Source organism: Nannospalax galili, unplaced genomic scaffold, assembly GCF_000622305.1.
Source record: "Nannospalax galili isolate Female #2095 unplaced genomic scaffold, S.galili_v1.0 scaffold321, whole genome shotgun sequence".
NCBI classification, from domain to species: domain Eukaryota; kingdom Metazoa; phylum Chordata; class Mammalia; order Rodentia; family Spalacidae; genus Nannospalax; species Nannospalax galili.
Window position 1 is genome coordinate 2,864,281 of NW_008345972.1, and position 18,837 is coordinate 2,883,117.

At 41.7% G+C, this 18,837-nt stretch overlaps 1 protein-coding gene and 1 non-coding gene across 2 annotated transcripts in view; both read left to right on the forward strand.

Moving 5' to 3' along the window:
• Mapk1 (mitogen-activated protein kinase 1) overlaps window positions 1-18,837 on the forward strand; it is a 104,767-nt gene that overhangs the window by 20,735 nt on the left and 65,195 nt on the right. The gene's annotated exons all lie outside the window — the stretch shown is intronic.
• On the forward strand, window positions 1,735-1,900 carry LOC115071911. The gene has a single exon (XR_003850966.1). It is a non-coding gene; the product is annotated as a U1 spliceosomal RNA (small nuclear RNA).

Genomic DNA, 18,837 nt, shown 5'->3' on the forward strand with positions numbered 1-18,837 from the left:
GCCCACGGAGGACAGAAGAGGCCATCAGATCCCTTGGAACTGGAGTTACAGACAGTTGTTAGTTGCCATGTAGGTGCTGGGATTTGAACCCAGGTCTTCTGCAAGAACAGCCAGTGTTCTTAACTATTGAGCTATCTCTCCAGCTCCCTTTATATAAGGTGGGGTTTTTTTGTTTGTTTGTTTTTGTTGTTTTTTGTCTTTTTTGAAGCAGGGTCTCTCTGTAGCCCCAGCTATCCTGGAACTCACTATGTAGACCAGGCTGGCCTTGAACTCACAGAGATCCACCTGACTCTGCCTCCTGAGTGATTTATTTTTTATTTTTTAATTTTTAAAAATTTTACTTATTTTTATTTTATGTGTATGTGTGTATTGCTTGCATGTAGGTAAGTGCACCCATGTTTTGCAATCCCCGTGGAGGACAGAAGAGGCTGTTGGATCCTCTGGAACTGGAGTTACAGACAGTTGTTAGCTGCCATGTGGGTACTGGGATTCAAACCCAGGTCTTCTGCAAGAACAGTGTTCTTAACCTCTGAGCCTGCTCTCCAGCCCCTATTTTATTTTTGTTTTGAGACAGAATCTCGCTCTATAGCCCTGGCTGGCCTGGAACTCAAGATACTGATCAGGCTGATCTTGAACTCATAAAGATCCACCTGCCTTTGCTTCCTGAGTTCTGGGATTAAAGGTGTGCATTGCCATGCCTGTCTTTTCTAACCTTTTTATCAGTTATATACTTTGTGTTTTTTTATCTCCTTTTGTATTTGATGGCTTAATTTTGTATAAGATTTGGAAACTAGTTATTTAAAATTAAAAATAACAAATCATGTTTAAAACACAAATTGTGTATACTCTATCCTAAATATTCAGGATTCATAAGTACAGGCAGAACATGGTGACCATTTTAAATATTTTGAAAAAGAGAACTGTATATATAGTTTTCGGTGGGGTTTTTTTGTTTGTTTTTTCTTCCTCCTCCTTTGACAGGATCTCCCTGTAGTCCCAGCTGACCTAGAACTCTTTGTGGAGACCAAGCTGACCTTGAGCTCACAGAGATCTGCCTGTCTCTGCCTCACAAGTGCTAGGATCAAAGGCATGTGCCACCATCAAGCCCAGCTATATATATAGTTTTTTAAAAAATTAATTATCTTAAAATGTTTATATATACCCATATACGTCCATACATCTTCTTTGGGGGTGGTCTTTTTGCGGCAGGGTCTCTGTAGCCCCAGCTGTCCTGGAACTTGCTTTGTAGACCAGGCTGGTCTTGAACTCACAGAGATCCGCCTGTCACCACACCCGGCATATCCACACATCTTAAAATCCCATATATAGCACTCTGTAATCTTAAAGAGTGGTCACAGGTCATATGATACATAAGAGCAATTTACATATATATAATCTTTAGCTGCAAACACATAAAATGGTAGATAATACATTACAATAACATAGTCACACTTAACCATTTAGGGAGGCAAAGGATAATGTGAAACTTTTATATTCTGTGGGCCTTTGAGAAGTTTCTCTGTGAAAAGGAGGTGTGACTGAGTTTGGTCAGTTTAACTTTGCCCTCTGGATGAATGTTGTCCTTGGCTGCTTCTGGAAAGGCTGTATAACATACAGCAGGGATATATAGGGTGAAATCAGAAAGGTGTGGCTAAAGGCATCTCTGCTGGAACAGCAGTTTGGAAGTCTACAGATTGAACATAGATTAGCTTTAAAATAGTAATAAAAGTAATAATACTTGCCTGGCAGGGGAGATAACATGATCAAAGGTTATTTTTCCAAGACAAGGCTTATTCATTGCACTCGTGATATGCTGACCTCTATGATTTCCCCGAATGTGGGAAACTGAATAATTGGTGAATTGGTGCTGGTGAGGAAGCTGTGTTTGCACTTCTCCTGCACAAGTAAAAAATGAACAAACAAATACAACTTGGGGTCAGCAATGCGGGGAGTCTCCAGTGTGTTTACCTGGCAGCTTCGTGGGCGAAGACAGACTTAAATTTTAGAGAGGTGGGGATTCTGATCCTTGGATCTAGAAGTGTGGCTGCAGGAGAGGTCTCTGACCTGGAGGCAGGTTCTGGCCAGGGGCTCTAGTATTAGCAGGTGGGGGTAGGTTGAGGAGTTGGGGGGAGTGGAAATGAGTGGGAAACAGATAGAAATGGGAAGGTTGGCAGAGTAAGTGCTCAGATAGGAGGGCACAAGCTGCCATTTGTGTCAGTGAGAGGAGTCAGAGCACAAAGAGCCTGAGTCAGTTATCTGGTTACAGCAGGATGCGTGGTTAGGAAGCAGCTTCTTCAAGAAGGAAAGCTGCTCAAGGCAGAGTTGCTGCTCATCCAGCAAGCAGGAAGAAAGGTTTTTCTGGAGAAGTAGATCTTTAGTAGCAGGCTTGGAAAGCAGTATACAGTGTGGCAAGAGGAAGTACAAGAACAGGACAAGTTAGGCAGATCAGACCTATGAGACTGGTGGGGGAGGGTGTTTATGGAGAACCTGAAGTGTGAGCACTGGTCAGGGCAGAAGCTGAGAAAGATAAGGAGTTGAATGCAGGAACTTCAAATGGTATTTCATTGCATAAGTCCTTTTGAATCTGGAAACCGAACATGTCACCTTCTGGCTAGTGGTAGCCATTGTTGAGGGGGTACTACGGCCAGGACATGTTAGCGTAGAAAAATTTTGAGGAGATACACCAAAAAGTCTCCAGAGGATTGCTAGCCCACCCATGGCTTTGAAGAAGGTTGAGATTCTTCCTGACAGAAAATAGGACGAAAGGAAGTGGTGTTCTCCCAGTCTTGAGTAAGAAGATGTGTTGAGGACTGCCTGTTGGAGGGGGACCTGCAGTTGAGTGTGAGGGTTTCTGAGAAGTTGGCTTTGTGTATGGTCAGAGAATTTCCAGAGAAGGGAAGAAATCACAAAACTCACGCAAAGTCAGATCAGCTGGTACCAGATGCCAGGAGTGCAATGGAGGGATGGTCCCTGTCAGGTCACTCAAGGGAAAGGAGGGGGGTACAAAGAGCCTGAGGAAGAAACAGGAGGGGGAGAAGAAGCAGGGGAACCCTGTTGGAGAGCCCACATTACATAGACTGTGTAGGCCACCAAATGAAACAAAAGACCGGAGTTTTTTTGTTTTTTGTTTTTTTAAATATTATTTTTACTTTATGTATATGAATGTATTGCCTGCATGTGTATGTGAGTTGCACCCGTGTTGTGCAGTGCCATGGAGGTCAGAAGAGGGCTTCAAATTCCCCTGGAACTGGAGTTAAGGATGGTTCATAGCCACCATGTGGGTGCTGGGAATCGAATCCAGGTCCTCTGCAAGAGCAGTCAGTGCTCTTAACTGCTTAACCATCTCTCCAGCCCCCAAAGACCAGGTTTAAGACAGCATAGGCCTTTATTTCTTGAGGAAACAACCTACAAGAGTGGGTGTAGTCTACTTACAAGCTGGGGTAGAGGGCAGAAGGCTGGGGAAGGGGTTTGAAAAGTTTTATTTTTAAAAAAATTTTTATATATATGGGGGGTGTTTTTGTTTGTATGTGTCAGAGATTGGCCATTGCTAGGAGTAACCAAAGAATGGTGAGTAGTGAGGAAAAGAATGTCAGATGATGGATGACCATGTCATGGCCAGCCATTGTCAGGGGGTCTGCATAGGCTAGTGGCAGGAATAAAGGAAAACAGGTCTAGAAGGCTGATTACTGTGGTTTGGGGAAACTGCCACCATTTAACCAAAGTGGAAGAGCTTTTCAAAATGTTATGGCCGTAGCTAATGTTTTCACATTTTTTTTAAACCTTAAAAAAAATCCTGAATGTTTGAATTTCCACAGATATGTTTTTGCATCTATAGAAATCTTTATGTGGCTTTTCTTTTTAAAATCTGTTAAGTTTCAGGGCTGGAGACATGGCTCAGTGGTTAAGAGCACTGGCTGCTCTTGTAGAGGACCTGGGTTCAATTCCCAGCACCTATTTGGTGGCTAACAACTATCTATAACTCCAGTTCCAGGGTAATCTGATGCCCTCTTCTGACCTCCGCAGGCATTGCATGACATGGATGCACTTACATACATGCAGACAATACATTCATACACAAAAAATAAATAATAAAATATTATTTTAAATCTGTTACATTTCAGATTACATTAGTAGGTTTTTCTGATACCAACCAATTTTATGTTCTTGGGATTAAGCCCATCTTGGTCATGATACAGTATTGTTTTATAGTGCTACTTTGGGCCTGCTAGTAAATAATTTTGTGTTGTGTGTACATATATGTATGTGGTACTAGGATCAAACCCAATGCCTTGCACCTTAATGTTAATGGAAGACAAATGCTCTTCCATTAACCTACATTCCCAGCTAATTACTGGGTTTTTTTCTCAGGTGATTTTGCTGTCAAAATTTCTATATACTTCTGCAGAATAAGAATAGGATGTGCTCCTTCTCACATTCTCTTATTTCCATTTTACATGTATTGGTCATTGCCTGCATGCATGCGAGCGCACCCGTGTCGTGCAGTGCCATGCCCCAGAGGTCAGAAGAGGGCTTTGGATTCCCCTGGAACTGGAGTCAAGACGGTTCATAGCCCCCATGTGGGTGCTGGAAATCGAACCCGGGTCCTCTCTCTGAAAGAACAGTCAATGCTCTTAACTGCTGAGCCATCTCTCCAGCCCCCTAAATTGTTTTATAAGTTTCTTCTTGATTTATTCTTTTTCCAGAAATCTATTTATTCCATTCATTCCTAGATTTATTGAAATATTTTAATTTGATTTCAAAATATTCATTCAGATGTAGCTAAGCATTGTTTAAAGAATAAGTCAAGGGACTGGGAAAGATGGCTCAGCAGTTAAAAACACTGGCTGTTCTTATAGAAGACCCAAGTTCAAATCCCAGCACCCACATGGCAGTTAACAACCATCCATAATTCCCAGTTCCAGGGGATTTGATGCCCTCTTCTGTCCTCTAAGGGCATTGCACAACAGGGGTATACTTACACACATGTAGACATTATACTTATACACATAAAAATAATAAAAAAAAGAATAAGTCAAATATAATATGTAATCATTGTGCAGATTACAAGTAGAGCAGTGTCAGTACTTTAAAAATGCCGTATCCCTAGCCGGGCATGGTGGTACATGCCTTTAATCCCAGCACTCGGGAGGCAGAGGCAGTCGGATCTCTGTGAGTTCAAGGCCAGCCTGGTCTACATAGTGAGTTCCAGGCCAGCTGGGGCTACAGGGAGACCCTGTCTCAAAAAGAACAACAACAAAAAAAAAGCCTTATCCCCAGACTGGCCTAATGACTTAGCAGGTAAAGGCACTTGTAGCAAAACCTGACTACCTGAGCTTGATCTTCAGGACATGTATGCTGGAAAGAGAAGACACTCCCTCCAGGTTCTCTAACTTCCCCTCATGCATACTCACACATGTAAATAAAATAAATAGAACTTTTGTTGTTGTTGTTTTTGAGTCAGGGTCTCCCTGTAGCTCCAGCTGGCTAAGTAGACCAGGCTGGCCTTGGTTTCACAGAGGTTTGCCTGCCCTTGCCTCCTGAATACTGGGATTAAAAGTGTGTGTCATCATGGTTGGCTGAAATACAACTTTTAAAATTATTTTTATGTGTTATGAGTGTTTGGTATACCACCTGTGTGCTTGGTGCTCTCAGAGACCAGAAAAGGGTGTCAGATCCCCTGGAATTGGAGTTTAGGATGGTATTAGCTGTTATGTGGGTGCTGGGAACTGAACCTGTGTCCTCTGCAAGAGCAGTAAGGTGCTTTGAACTGCGAGGCTATCTCTCCAATCCCAATACAACTTTTTTAAAGCTTTATCCAGGGTCTAGAGGATAGCTCAGTCAATAAAGTGCTTGTTTTGCAAGTACACCGACCTAGTAAGTTCAAGCCCTAGAATCCATTTAAAACTGCTAGGCATGGTAGCGTATTCTTGTAATCTCAGCACTGGGGAGACAGGCAGAAGAATCCCCAAAGTTTGCTGACCAGTTAGTCTACCCTAATTGGTGATCTTCAGGCCAACTAGAGATGCTGTCTCAAAGGAAGATGACACCTGAGGTTGTCCTCTGGTCTCTGTATGCACACCTTCTCTTGTGTGTGTACATGTGCACACACAGTGCTTATCCAGTCCCCTTCTGGAGTTGACTGTTATGTTCAATTTTTTTTGACACCCAAATCTTTGTTAGTGGGGGGAATGGGCCTCAGGAGTTCTGGGGCTTCATCACATCTGGCCACTCCAGAGGGCTGGAGAGGCGCTCGGTGTGCAGGGCTTTGAAGGCACTGTCTGCTTGGAAGACCAGGCCCACTGTGCCAGTTTCCTGTGGCTGCAGTGTCTTAACTAGTGAAGTCCACCCTGAATTCTTCCGTCATGAAGGTGCTGGTATCCTTGGAGTGGCAGCTTGAGGATGCCCTCGATGATGTGCTTCAGTTGAACGTGGTATTCAACTCCTTGGTGTCTATGAAAATGGTGATCTTGTGGCACCAAATCATGAGAAATAGAGTTCTGGGGATGTTAGCACCCTGGCTGCCCCTGGCCCTGTACCCCTCACCCAGCACCCCATCTTCAATTTTTTGTAATAGTCTTTCCCTTTTCAGTCTGTCCTCTTATTTTTCACTTTTATTGAAGTATAATATACATGTAGGGAAGTGCACATAAGACTTCAGCTTTGAGGGGCTGGTGAAGATGGCTCAGCAGGTAAAGTGCTTGCTATGCAACAAGCCTGATGACCTGGAACCTACGTAATGGTATAAGAAGAGAACTAACTCCACAAAGTTTTCCTCTGACTTCCACATTCTTGCTATCTCACATGTGCACCCATATACACATATCATGCATGCACACAATAATTTTTAAAAATTAAAAAATTATTTTTATTTTATGTGTATGTGTGTATTGCCTGCATGTAGGTAAGTGCACCCGTGTAATGCAATGCCCGAGGAGGTCAGAAGAGGCTGTTGGATCCCCCTGGAACTGGAGTTACGGACAGTTGTTAGCTGCCATGTGGGTGCTGGGATTCGAACTGGGGTCTTCTGCAAGAACAACCAGTGTTCTTAACTGCTGAGCCGTCTCTCCAGCCCCCAATAATTTAAAATTTTTAGAAATTATTTTTAGTTATGTGTCTGTGTGTGAGTATGTGGATGCTGGAATAGAACTTGGGTCCTTGGAAAGAGCAACAAGTGTTCTTAACTGCTAAGCTGTCTCTCCAGCCTTCATAATACTTTTTTTTTTTTTTTTTTTGGTCTTTTTAAGACAGGGTCTCCCTGGAGTCCCAGCTGGCCTGGAACTCACTATGTAGGCCAGGCTAGCCTCGAACCCATAGAGATCTGCCTGCCTCTTGAGTGCTGGGATTAAAGACACACACCACGCGTGGCTCCATAATTTTTTTTTTTTTTAAGGTTACAGCTTGCTGCATTTTCATGAATTAGATATACCCATTATAACTAACCTGCTTCTAGATCAAGTCTGGACCCCAGCACCTAAAAAGTTCCTGTTGACTCCTTTTCAGTCATTATTCCCCCGAGGAACCTCTATAGAGACATCGCAACAGCACAGACTCATTTTGTATTTCATATGAATAGAACCAGGTAATACATTCTTTTCCATCTGTTGTTTTTGGTAACGTGTTTCTGTGGTTGGGGGCTCATCTTCACTGCAGTATTATTCCATGGTGAAATTATTTTTTTAACCCAATAACAGAAATTTGGGGTTTTGCCAGTTTTTAGCTCTGTTTATTTGCTTATTAATTTATTGAGACAGTCTCATGTAACCCAGACTGGCCTCAAACTCACTATGTAGCCCTGGAGGACCTTGAGCTTTGGATCCTCCTGCCTCCACCTCTCAACAGACATGTGCCACCATGCCAAGTTTATGCAGTGCTGGGAATTACCCAGGGCATTGTTCATGCTAGGCAAGCACTCTACCAACTGAGTTGCATCCCCAGCCCTCATTTCTAGTATTTAATTAACAGTGCTTCCACGAGTATCTTAAATGTGTTTGGTGAATGTGTACACATTTCTTTTAGGTGTTTATGTACCATAAGAACAGAATGGTTGTACCATACATGCTCTGCATAAATTTCAAGCAGTTTGCCAAACTGGTTAAGCCTTAACTATACTTCCACTAGTAGTATATTTTCTACTTACCCATACTTGGTTTTAGCCATTTCATTCATATGAAATAGTTGACATTTGTGTGTGGGGATGTGTATATATTTTTCTCTTGAGATTTCTTCAGAATTCTTTCTGTAACATAAAAGTGCTGGTTTGGTTTGGTTTTCGCTTTGTGTCTCGGGGGGGGTGGTTGGATGGGTCTGGGGGTGGTGTAGGTGCTATGAGTGTGTTCAGATGTTCATGCACTTATATGTGGAGGCCAGAGGTCAACCTTAGTTGACATTCCTCAGGAGCTATCCACCTTGTTTTTTGGGATAGGGTCTTTCACTGGGACCTGGTGTTCACCAATTAGGGTAGGCTGGCTGGCCAATAAGCCCCAGGGAATCTTCCTGTTTCTGCCTCTTCAACATGTTGGGATTATAGGCATACACCACCATGCTTGGCTTTTTAACATGGGTTCTGATGATAGAACTCAGGTCCTTATGCTTATGCAGCTTAGTGACTAAGCTAGCGCCCCAGGCCCCTCCCCATCACCCCCTGCCTTTAAGATTTATATATTGCAAATGTTTCTTCTAAAAGTTACCTCCCCCCTTGCTGGGTATCATTTATTAAATTTTTTTTGTTTATTTAATAACCACATACTTAGAAGCATTTCATTACAACAGCAGTGACATATTCAGTAACAGTTTTCTGAGCTAAGATGCATCTCTTTCAAAATTGGCTGTAAATTTTTAGTTTACAGTTGAATTATTACAGTTATACAATATTGTACTCAGTATAAACCCTATAAGACAAAATTAAATGAGGTTTTAACCTTTAAAAAATCTCCGTTTCAGTATTAAAATACACAGTTTCATACAGAAAAATTCATTTTTAATGCAATTGACATTAAGATGTTAGCACATGCATTTCTAATCTATATCTGATTATTACTAGTCACAGTTGGTTACTTTCTGAGCTTCTTGGCATCTGAGCATGGATATAAGGTCATTAGGTAGATTTCAGTGGTAATGTTTTTCACATCTAATTATTGAGGAGCAAAGTTTTATGCTTTGAAGAAAAAATTATTTTTTAATCATTTTAAAAAAATTTAATAACGTGATTAGAAGGAGCATTTCACTACAGCTTTAACATATTCAGTAACACACTCCAGAGCAAGAGTACGTCTCTTTCACAAGTGGGTGCAAGTTTCTAGGTTCACAGTTGAATTAATACAGTTATATATTACTGAACTCACTATAAGCCCTGTAAGACATAAAATTGGATGAGTGTTTAACCTTTAAAAAAGATCTCCATTTCATTTTATAATATATTGTTCCTTGCAAAAGGACTCATTGTTTTTGCTACTGAGATGTTGGTGCTTGCATCTCTAATCTGTATGTATCTGATTATTACTAGTCATAATTGATTGCACTTGGATCCTTGGAGCCTGTGTATGTCTATAAAGTCATCGGGCAGATTTCAATTGTATTGTTTATCTCCTCTACTAATTAGTATGACATAAATTTCCATGCTTCCTCCTCAAATATAATACATTTTTTAAAAAATTTGTTGACTTTTTTTGTGTGTGTATATCACACAGAACATCCCAAACCATCTCATTTGACTATACACCCACTTCCCAGATAGAACCCTCCCATAGCCTCCCTCCCCCGACTAGATCCCCTATACTCTGATATCCCTGCTACTGTCTGCTGTGTTGTCGGCACCCCCAGCCATTCCCCACTACCGCTGTTCTTTCTTTCTTTTTTTTTTTTTGTCTTTTTGAAGTAGGGTCTCCCTGAAGCCCCAGCTGTCATTGGAACTCACTATGTAGACCAGGCTGGCCTTGAACTCACAGAGATCTGCCTGCCTCTGCCTCCCAAGTGCTGGGACTACAGGCGTGCGTCACCATGCTTGGCTGTTTATTAAATTTTTTAAAGGTACAATTATGCATTTGGTTTAAAAAATATTTTTGCATTAGGGTAAGATGGCTCAGCAGGTAAAGGTGCCTGCTGCTGAGCCTAATGATCTGGGTTCAGTCTCCAAGACCTACATGATCTCAATGTGTGCCTTCTCTGCAAATAAATGATAAATGTTTGTTTATTGAGACAGGGTTCTCACTATGTAGCCATGGCTGGTCTAGAACTCAGAAATCTGTCTGACTCTGCCTCCCAAATGCTGGGATTAAAAGCCTATACCACCACTCCCACAATGAATATAATTTTAAAAAACAATGGTATTATAGTACCACAACAAAGTTAAAGCTGTGCATTTACAGTGTTGAAACATTAAAAACACTTCAAGTAAATCCTCTTCATTATTAAGAAAAGGGTATTATGCCAGGTATGGTGGCTCATGAGGCAGAATCTTGTAGATATCCGTGAGATCGAGGCCAGTCTGATCTACATTGCAAGTTCCAGGCCAGCTGGGGCTATAGGGAGACCCTGCCTTTAAATCATACATATATATGTTTATTTTTTTTCATTTTTTTATTGAAGGTCAAAATTCTAACTCTCCCAGTAGAACCAAAATCTTCTGAACTCTTTTTAGTGCCATCCAGCACTTAAACTTCTATTTCTGGACTTAAAAAAAAAAAAATCTGTTCACAAATGAGCTATGCAGTTCAATCACTGATACACACCTATAAATAAATGTAATTGAAAATTTAAAAAACCAATATAATCTGTTCACAAATGAGCTATGCAGTTCAATCACTGATTTTTACTTTAAGCTTCTCTTTCCCCAAATTAAACCACATAACATCAGCATTTCCTCTGTAGTCTTCATCTGTAATAGTAGCTTCTACATCTGTGAAGGGTTTTACATCTAGGGCAGATGTGGGGCTACTCTTCATAGGCTCCAGAAGAAACAGCCATCTGAATGTTTTGTTTTTATTTTATTTTTAAATTTTTGTTTATTATTTTTATTTTGCGTGTATGAGTATATTACCTGCATGTATATTAGTGTACCCATGTTAATGCAATGCTCGTGGAGGTCAGAAGATGTCAGATTCCCCTGGAACTGGAGTTAGAGATGGTTGTTATCTACCATGTGGGTGCTGAGAACTGAACCTGTGTCCTCTGCAAAAGCAGCCAGTGCGCTTAACCTCTTAGCCATCTCTCCAGTCCCTCTGAATGTGTTTCCACAGTGGTTTTCTCTTCAAGTGATACTGTATGGTCATAGGCATTGTATCCATCATAACCTGCAGCTGACAACCCCTAAGGATCCTCAGATGGGGACCTTGGCATGATTCCATAGCCACACAAAGTGGGGCCTATGCACTGCTCTCGTTTGGAAGCTCAGTTGGACCTGTTTCCTGGGGGAGACAGGCTTATCCTGATAACTTCATGACAGGGCAAGGACCAGCAAAGAAGGAAGTAGATTGAGTTACTTTTTCATGCTCATTTAATGGAATTATTTTGGTTCTAGTTACAGATTTCAGTTCTCAGGTAAAATTCTTTAGCATATTAATTACAGCTATTTTTAAATAATGTTTTCATTATTTTAATTTCATGTCCATGTTTGTTTTGCCTGCATATATGTAGGTGCACCTGTGTCGTGCAATACCCATGGAGGTCAGAAGAGGGCGTCACATTCCTCTGGAACCGGAGTTATGGACAGTTGTTAGCTGCCATGTGGGTGCTGGGAATTGAACCTGGGTCCTTTGCAAGAGCAGCCAGTGCTTTTAACTGCTGAGCCAACTCTCCAGCCCCATTTACAACTATTTTAAGATGTTTTCTAATAACTAGTAACTGGATCATCTGTGTATCAGTTCCAATTATCTTTCTTGCCTTTTGTCTCTTTGTGTGGTTAGTAATCTTTAGGCGATTTCTAGAATCTGTATGAAATTATGGAGGCTTTGGATGACATTTTCCTGCAGAGGTTTGCTCTAGCCTCTGACAGGCAGATACAGTGGAGACATATATCACCTTAGTCCAGTCAGAATGAACTGATTCCAGGTTTTATTATGGTTTTTAGTTGGATTTGTTTACTTCTGAATTTTTGCTGTCACTCCCAGGCCTGTAGTCATACAGATCCTGAGATCCTGAGGTATTTACTAAGGTTCTAGGACTCAGATGTTCTTCAATGACTGTCTCCTTAGCATTGAGTGACCACAAGAAATAATCTCTTTTAAAATTTGTTTATAGTTTTTATTTAAATTAAAAACTTTTTAATTGAAGTTTTGTGATTTTCATAGATTGTATTTTGATTGTAGAGTCCCTCCCCTATCTATTCTTCCCCTTACTGCTCCCCACCCAATTTATTGTATTCTATTATACACATAATAAGATCTATAGAGTCCAAGTTGTAGATCCATCCACTGGATTCTAGGTAACCTACTAAGAGTCACATCCTTAAAAGAGAATGACTCTCCCCTCCCAGCAGCCATCTGTTGTCAATAGTTCCTCAAGTAGGCCTGGGGTTTCATATCCACTTCTCCACATCTGTGCTGGGATTATGTCCGGTTTGAGATTGCATGGGACTTGTGCATGCTGTTACTATTGTTGTGAGTTCGTATGAGTAACTGACCAGCTCTCTGGAAAACTTTTTGTTGTGGTCATCCACCACCTCTGTCTCTTACAATCCTTCTGCTCTTCCCCAATGATCCCTGAGCCTTGGGAGGAACATCTTTTAAAATTTTTATTTATTGGTTGGGCATGGTGGCACATGCCTTTAATCCCAGCACTCAGGAGGCAGAGGCAGGTAGATCTCTGTGAGTTCAAGGCCAGCCTGATCTACATAGCAGGTTCCAAGCCAACTGGTATTACTGGTCTCAAAAAGACCAAAAAAACTTTAAAAAAAAAATTTTTTTTTAATTTATTGGGCCAGTTGTGGTGGCACATGCCTATTATCTTGGCACCTGGGAAACAGGCAGGTGAATCTCTGTGAATTTGAGGCCAGCTTGGTCTACCTAGTGAGTTCCAGACCCTATCTTGAAAAAAAAATATTTAAAATTTTATTTATTATTATCATTGTGTGTGTGTGTGTGTGTGTGTGTGTGTGTGTGTGTAGTATTTCTATTTTTGTGGAACCAGACTTTGCCTTGGCTTGGATTATGTACTTTGAGATCATTGGATAAATGTGAAAGCAGAGTCGTCATTAAAATGTCTTTTACATAGTTCTTTTACTTTCTGTTATCTTCTGCACTGCTATCGCATTAAACTTTTTTTGAGGCAGGGTCTCCCTGTAGCCACAGCTGGCCTGGATTCACTATGGAGACCAGGTTGGCCTCGAACTCACAGAGATATGCCTGCCTCTGCCTCCAGAGTGCTGGGATTAAAGGCGTGCACCACCAAGCCCTGCTGCATAAAACTTTTATACTTATGCAGGATAGATCAGACAATTGTTTTTCTGTTCTGTAGTTGTGGGAACTGAGGTGGAAGCAGGGGAAATACCTGCATGTCAGTGTGACACTCAGTAGTTGTGATGATTAATCTTTTTTATTTTTGTCTGCTTGCTTGCTTGCTTTATTGTAATGGTTAGTCGTGATTGTCACCTTGATTGGATTGGGAAACTCCTAGGAGATTAGTAAAACACACCTGAGTGCTTCTATGAGGTTTTTGAGTGCCATTTCAGAGAGGATTAGCCAAGGGTTGGGGGATGAGAGTCACCCTGAAAGTACATAGCATCATCTAGTAGATTTGGGGGCCTGGGTGGAGTTACAGAGGAAAAAAAGATGGTGGGGGCACTAGTTCTTGTGTGATGTAACACCCCCTTCCCCCATTATTTGCTCCCTCTCCTTCCTGCCAGGGTGTTCTGCCTCTCCTTTGTCACAGTCATGGAACAGAACTTCTACCCAGGACTAGAATTCAAACTGAGCTAACAAATCTCACCTCCTTTAAACTGTTTCTTTCAGATATTTATCTGTGATTAAAAACTTAACAGCATTCGGGACTGGAGAGATGGCTCAGTGGTTAAGAACACTGACTGTTCTTGCAGCGGACTGGGGTTCAAATCCCAGCATCCACATGGCAGCTGACAACTGTCTAACTCCAGTTCCAGGGGATCCGACAGCCTCTTCTGTCCTCTGTGGGTATTGCATGACATGGGTGTGCTTACCTACATGCAGGCATAACATTCATATACATAAAAATAACAAATTAAAAAAAAATTAACAGCATTTGTGCCATACTTAAGACTAAAGTGGGGGCTGGAGAGATGGCTCAGTGGTTAAGAACACTGTTCTTGCAGAGGACCTGGGTTCAAATCCCAGCACCCACATGGCAGCTAACAACTGTCAGTAACTCCAGTTCCAGGAGATCTGACAGCCTCTTCTGTCCTCCTTGGGCATTGCACGACACAGGTACAGTTAGCCCACATTCAGGAAATACATGCATACGCATAAAATAAAAATAATAATTTTTTTTTAAAAAAGACTAAAGTGAAAGAATTTTCATTTGAAAAGTTTAGCAGTAGAGATAAAACCTTGATAATAGGAGCAATCCCTAAATTTTTTGTTGGATATATTGACAGTGTTAAAGGAAAGGATATTTATGGTAAGAAGGAACCAGGCATCTGGCCTGTATTGAGCCTCCATAGTTTAGTTCAGTTCTGTGTATTCTAAGATTGCTGGAGGGAAGGACAGAGGAACTCTTGTCCTCTGAGGTACAGAAAAGACAGTGCTGTAGGAACAGATACCACTGGTGAGGACAGCCCAAAGGGAATAAGAATTTATTTTCAACTAAATATGAATGACCATGGTCCAGGAACACAGATTCAGGTTGCTCCAAATTCTAATGTGGAAACATTTCATAGCTGGTTTTTTTTTCTTATTTTTATTTATTTATTTATTTAAAAATTTTTTTTTGGTCTTTTTGAGACAGGGTCTCTGTAGCCCCAGCTGTTCTGGAATTCACTATGTAGACCAGGCTGGCCTTGAACTCACAGAGTTCCGTGTGCCTCTGCCTCCTGAGTGCTGAGATTAAAGGTATGTGCCACCATGCCCAGCTCTTATTTTTATTTTATGTTCATGAGTATTTTGCCCTCATGTTTATGTGCATCTGTGTGTGCAGTGCTCCCAGAGGTCAGAAGAGGGCATCAGATCCTCTGGAACTAGAGTTACAAATGATTGTTATCTGCCATGGGATGCTGGGAACCTAGCCCAGGTCCTCTGCAAGAGTTGCCAGTTGAGCCATCTTTCCGAGCCCTCATTTCATAGTTTTTATAGTTATAGAATGAAAGAAAAGCATTAATTGAGGCATTAAAGTGTGTGTGTGTGTGTGTGTGTGTGTGTGTGTGTGTGTGTACAGGTTATAGTATGTGTATAGAGGTCAGAGGGCACCTTGCAGAAGTTGGTTCTCTCCTTCCGCCATGTGGGCCCTGGGGGTTGAACTCAGGTCATCAGTCTCAGCAGCAAACACCTTTACTTCCTGAGCCATGTCATTGGCCCAGATCAAGGAATTTTCCAAATATAGTGACAGGAACATCAGGTAGGCAAGTTTCAGTAAATTGGGGTCCTCTCTTTTTGTAGGTTTTCTAGTAACATTCTTAACTTTGGGGTTAGTGGAAGCTAGTGTCCTGTTAATGCATTCAAAGGTTTCATTTGATAGTCACAGGGATATGTTAGATCAGACACAGAAGTGGATAAAGAATGGCTGAGGAGGGGCTAACGATAGCCCAAGGTAATTTAGTTCTGAATCTACAACATTCCAGCTCTCAACAATCACAAAGTTCCCCCCCCCATATATATGTGTGTATATGTGGAGGTCACATACATTGAGGTCAGAGATCAATGGAAGATGTCTTCCTCAATTGCTATCCAGATTTTTTGAGACAGAGTCTCTCACTGAGTTTACCTATTCAGCTAGATTGGCTGGCCAGTGAATCTCAAGGATCCTTCTGTCTCCCCATTGCTGGGATTGCAGATGTACCCCTGGCCTTTTCATGTAGGTGCTAAGACTTGAACTAGGGTTTTTATGCCTGTGCAGTAAGCACTTTCACCACCAAGCCATCTCCTCAGCCTCCCACAATCACAGAGTTGTAGGCAGTCAATCAGTCTTGTAATTTTAAACATGGGTGTGTGTCCTTTTTTTCCTGGAGACTTCAGTTCACACTATATAATCTGACTGAACTAAGTATTTGTGAGAGTTATTAGTGCTAGTTAGCCTTAATGCTTCTGGGTCAAGTTGAAGGCAAGGTTGGGTGTCTGCCAGAAGTGCATGAGGGACTGGAGGTTTAGAAAGTGAAGAAATTTTGGGAAAGGTTTGATGTACTTGAAAGTCAGCTAGAGACAAATCAAAAACTTTTAAGTTCCTGGCATGAGGATATGTTCCTGCTGCATCTCCAACAGCTAGTGCAGGCACAGTATATAGTGGGTGCTCAGTAAATATAACTCAAGTAGGTGTAATTATAGTAGTAAAGTGTGGGAATGACTTCTACACATGCCTTCTGTTATAAATTAACTTTATGTTTTGAGGTCATTTAGTACTATCACAGCTTACTAGGCCTTGGGTTCCTTTTGTCACCTAAACATACAGTTTTAATACTCTCATGACCTTTCCTTGTACTTGACCCAGAATAATGTATGTGTATGTTTGTGAAAATATCAGTTGCTGAAAAGAGAAATGTTGAAAGCAAGGAATTGTCCATTTGTGTTGCAAAGAACAGGTGGGGTTAGATTGATAATATCACTTTGTGGTTGTGTATGCTGTTCTAGGTCAGTAGGCATCAGAAAGGACAGCTCCTTCTTTTCCTTATCATGCTGGATGTTCTGGTTCAGTGAGAGCAAGGCCTTTTTTCAGGCAAACAGTTTCAGTAGCACAGTTCTGGGAAAAATCAGAAGGAACAAGTTCTCAGAACAAATCAGGCCCCACTCTTGGTTTTAATAGATGCTAAGAGTCAGACTGTTTTTGTTCAGGCATCACCCTCATGTGACATTGTACCATCACAGTGAAGGCATCTTGAGGTTAGGTGACCTTTCAGACATTTCTGTTCACTTCCCTCTAATCCTTTTCAAGAGCATCAGGAAATATTGTTTTAGAAAACTGCATTTGAAATCAGTTCTGGCAGTAAAAGCTGGGTGACTTATGAGTCTCTATTGGGAGGAGGGGAGTTGTTTGTTTTATTGAGAGAACATCTCCCTGTAGCCCCAGCTGTCCTGGAACTAGTTGTGTAGACCAGGCTGGCCTTGAACTCACAGAGATCCACCTGCCTGCGTCTGCCTCCCGAGTGCTGGGATTAAAGGCGTGCACCAACACGCCTGCCTTGTTGTTTTAATTTTATGTGTATGACTGTACTGCCTGAATGTAGGTAAATGAACCCATGTCATGCAGTGTCCGTGGAGGTCAGAAGAGGGCATCAGATCCCCTGGAACTGGAGTTACAGATGGTTAGCCACCATGTAGATGCTGGGAACCAAACCTGGGTCCTCTGCAAGAGCAGCCAGAGCTCTTAACCACTGAGTTGTTTGTTTTATTGAGAGAACATCTCCCTGTAGCCCCAGCTGTCCTGGAACTAGTTGTGTAGACCAGGCTGGCCTTGAACTCACAGAGATCCACCTGCCTGCGTCTGCCTCCCGAGTGCTGGGATTAAAGGCGTGCACCAACACGCCTGCCTTGTTGTTTTAATTTTATGTGTATGACTGTACTGCCTGAATGTAGGTAAATGAACCCATGTCATGCAGTGTCCGTGGAGGTCAGAAGAGGGCATCAGATCCCCTGGAACTGGAGTTACAGATGGTTAGCCACTGTGCAGCTGCTGGGAATCAAACCCTGGTCCTTCGCAAGAGCAGCCAGTGCTCTTAACCACAGAGGCATCTCTCCAAGTCTCTTTGTTTTGGGGGGTTGTTTTTTTGTTTGTTTGTTTTTGTTTTTATTTTTGTCTTTTTGAGGCAGGGTTTCCCTGTAGGCCCAGCTGGCCTGGAATTCATTGTGTAGACCAGGCTGGCCTTGAACTCCCAGCCCTTCTGGTTCAGCCTCTCAAGTTTTGGGATTGCAGATGTGTGATACCACATCTGGTCTTCTTAACTATTTTTAAGTGTACTGTTCAGTAACAAATATATTTACATTATATAGCAATTTCCAGAACTCTCTTCCTTTTCCAAAGCTGAAACCATGGACCCATTAAAGAATGTACCACTCTTCCTTCCCTCCAGTCCGTGGCAGCCACCATTTTATTTCATTTATCTTAATGTCCTTCAGATTTACCCATGCTGTAGCATGTGTCAGAATTTCTTTTTTTTGGTGCAGTTGGAGATAATCATTAAATAAGTTAAGCCAGTTTTAAACAAATTGTCTATTTTTTTCTCATTTATAGTTGTTGAGTTTTATATAGGTACATAGAATTTTGTGTGTATATATGACATTGAAATTAGAAGCAGAGCAGAGCCGTCTAGGGGAACAGAAGGGAATAATGAGGGAAAGGAGGGAGAAGAGTAGGGTGGCATGGAGCAGGGAATTTGCTCAACACTGTACAGCATACACATGTGAAAATGACCTTATGTAGCAGAATACCATGTACAATGAAATTTTAAAAAATAGTAAAAAAAATATTTTATGTGTATTCATGTGTTGCCTGCATATAGATCAATGCACTTGTGTCATACAATGTCCGCGGAGGACAGAAGAGGCCGTTGGATCCCCTAGAACTGGAGTTACGGACAGTTGTTAGCTGCCATATGGGTGCTGGGATTCGAACTCGGGTCTTCTGCAAGAACAACCAGTGTTCTTAACCGCTGAGCCATCTCTCCAGCCCCCCCCCTTTTTTTTTTAATGTGTGTGTGCGTGTATTGCCTGCCTGCAGGTCAAGTGAACC